This window comes from Tiliqua scincoides, chromosome 3 (genome assembly GCF_035046505.1).
Source record: "Tiliqua scincoides isolate rTilSci1 chromosome 3, rTilSci1.hap2, whole genome shotgun sequence".
Taxonomy (NCBI): Eukaryota; Metazoa; Chordata; class Lepidosauria; order Squamata; family Scincidae; genus Tiliqua; species Tiliqua scincoides.
Window position 1 is genome coordinate 86,210,743 of NC_089823.1, and position 3,064 is coordinate 86,213,806.

The 3,064-nt window shown below is 46.4% G+C and overlaps 1 pseudogene; it reads right to left on the reverse strand.

Annotated features, from left to right (window-relative positions):
- Nucleotides 1–2,351: 2,351 nt before the first annotated feature.
- Nucleotides 2,352–2,474, reverse strand: LOC136646332 (5S ribosomal RNA; annotated as a pseudogene).
- Between the last annotated feature and the right edge of the window lie 590 nt (nucleotides 2,475–3,064).

Sequence of the window (3,064 nt, forward strand, 5' to 3'; positions counted from 1 at the left end):
AGTGAAAGAACTGGGGAAACTGTTTTGTTCTTGGGAAGGAGAGACCGGAAGTGGAAGACTTGAAAATCTCCAGGATTGCTGTCATTGGTGGCCAGGAAAGGACTGCTAATTCTGGGAGACTGCTGGAGAGTCCTGAAGGGTTGACAACCTTATATGTGCTGTTTGCTACTTGCTGCTGTGTAGTGCTTTCTCTGTCTGTGTAGCATGTTTCTATGTGACAAATTTTAAGTCAGCCAAGTTACTGGGGATCATCAGGCAACTTAGCTTAGCAGGGTACATTAATAGCCTTGGAGTTGGAGGTGAAGGCACAGCTTGTAATAGGGTTGTGAAGGTTGAACTGGGTCCTGGAGCACCCAATGCCTCTGGGCTCCTAGGATGCACACAGTACCTTTCCACTGCATGTCCTTCTCTCTTGCTCCTTCCCATGTGGCTTCCATCTCTTTCTGCCTGCCTACTTGGTGACAGCACTGTGGGCAGGGGGTAGTTACATTCCCTCCCATCATTGTAAGGAATAAACAAATAAATAAACAAATAAATAAACAAACAAACTTTATTTATATCCCGCCCTTCTCACCGAAGGGACCCAGGGCGGCTTACAACATATTAAAAACAGGTTAAAAACATAATTTAACCACAAATAAAAACATATTAAAACACATTAACAAATACCCATAAAAACAGTAGTCTTGAAGAACAGGAAGAGCTGCTGTTACCTGCCCTGGTTTGCTTCCAGGAAAACAAGTTGAGTAACCAAGGGGACAGAGAGGAAGAACATAATAAGAACATAATGGAAGAAGTTCCCACATACGTAAGTTACTCCTTGGACAACTGAGGGCGCAATCCTAACCAAATTTCCAGCACTGACATAGCTGTTCCGGAGCGGCATGTGCTGCATCCTGCAGTTGGGGGGCAGTCACGGAGGCCTCCTCAAGGTAAAGGAATGTTCGTTCCCTTACCTCAGTGTTGCATTGCCTTTACCTCGGGGCAAATTGCTGGTAAATTGGTTAGGATTGTGCCCTAAGTTGCTCCCAGCGGTCCTCGGTGCACAAAGGGCCTCAGGGAGCAATTTAGAAAAATTTAGAGTCATACTGTGACTCTATGTGCAACATGTAACTAGATTTTTAAATTATCCCTGGTTTGGCACTGTGTGTTTCTGGTCTGCGCCCTGGTACGTCCAGAACACTCCAGAGGCCTTACACTGTCACAGAAGAGCCAGAGATACACTCCCATTTGAGCAAGAGCCTGCCCAGTAAATAGGTATTGACAGTCAAGATGGTGGTATTATCTTCTGGCTTATTGGGCCCCTTCATAGTTTAAGGCCCTGGAAACTGCCCAACTCTACTAACTTCTAGCAAGCCATGTTAGTCAGCATATGTCTTGCATCAACATCTGATGCTAAAGCAGTAGCCTCCAAACTGCAGCCTGTGGGCCAGGTCTGGCATGCTGAAATTACCTATCCAAGTAATGGCGGCATGGTGGTGGTGGGGTTTGCATTCCATACTGTACCCCCCCACACACATTTTGCTGCCAGTCTTCTCAGAAGCTCATGCCAGGCCCCCTCTTCTGCCCCAAAATCAGAGCCTGCTGTGAAGTAGCAGAAGTGGCTGCTTTGTATGAGTTTCTGAAAAGATTGGCAGCAAAACTTGGGGGCTGCAGTGTGGAATGGAAAGCACTGGCACTGCTGCGCCACACCCAGATGGAGACTCCTGTGCTAAAGGATAGGGGCCAGGAATGAAGAAAGCAAAGAGTTGTTGATTCTGTGCAGTTTCTCCAGCTAGATTGTCTTCTAAAATCAGCTAGAACTGGTCCAAAACCTGACAACACCTGATCTGACCACTGAGATGGTGCTAAGTGCTATCCGCCTTAACCTGGTGGCATGCCAGCAGATGCCAGGTGCAAAAAGTGTCACCACTGCCCATATCTTTTCCTCATCCTCTTTTTCCATGCTCCCTGCTCTTGCTGCTGCACCAAAAAGGGGACAGGAATCGAGCAAAAGAGGAAGTGTGGTGGAGAGGAGAGTGATGGCTTTGAACCATTCCTTTCCAAGCCCAGGGAGAGTGAGGGGAGATGGTAGCAGCAGTGGAGAAGGTCAAGGGCAATGCAGGCTGGTGTTTCCCCCATTAATTTGCCATCTGGTGTGACCTTTCAGTTTGCATTGTTGATGGGCTGGCTAGAGTTTGGTACTAGAGCCTATGTTTGGAAAACCTGGACAGAAGTGGAGAATTTCCGCTCTTCTCAGGTTGGTTCCCCCTCTCTCCCCCCTGCCCATGTTTAGGTCTTAAATACCTGCAGGTCTTAACCAACACTGTTGGACTGGTTGGCAACCTTCAGTCTCGAAAGACTATGGTATAAGCCTACAGCACCTGGTATTCCCAGGCAGTCTCCCATCCAAGTACTAACCAGGCCTGACCCTGCTTAGCTTCCGAGAGCAGACGAGATCGGGCATGTGCAGGGTAACAGTATTTACAGTGGAATGCTTCTCTCTATCTCTCATACTACAAGTCATTTACAGTTTCCCATGATGCTCCTCAACAAGTGTTCTCCTCGTTCAAGAGAAAGCCCTGGCTCAGCAACTCACCACGTTGCTTGTTCTTTCTAGTACTGCTTCTAACTGGTTCCAACAAATCTCACACAGTTTTAAAAATTCAAGACACCCATCACAGCTACCAGGAAACATATTTGCATAAACAAGCTTGAGCCCAGTATTTACTGGGTATTTACCGTTTAAATAGGTATTTAATTTACCCAGTTAATTCAGTATCCGTTTTTTGTTCCTCATGCTAATTAGCTTGCAGCCCAGGATGGACATCCTTGAATCTCTAGGCCAGGCTAAAGTGTTGTGATCCCCTCCCCATAATTGCGCCCTGGCCACACCTATCCAAAACTGACCTCATCAAATGAAATTGATTTCATCAGATGAAGAATGTGCAGCCATAAATTGCTGCTACACTGTACCTGTGAAAGATCCATTCATGATGTTTCACATGCAAATAGGACCTTAGAGACAGTCAGAATGCATAACATGAAGAAGATTTTGAAAGCCTGAACCAGTCCAGTAATGAAC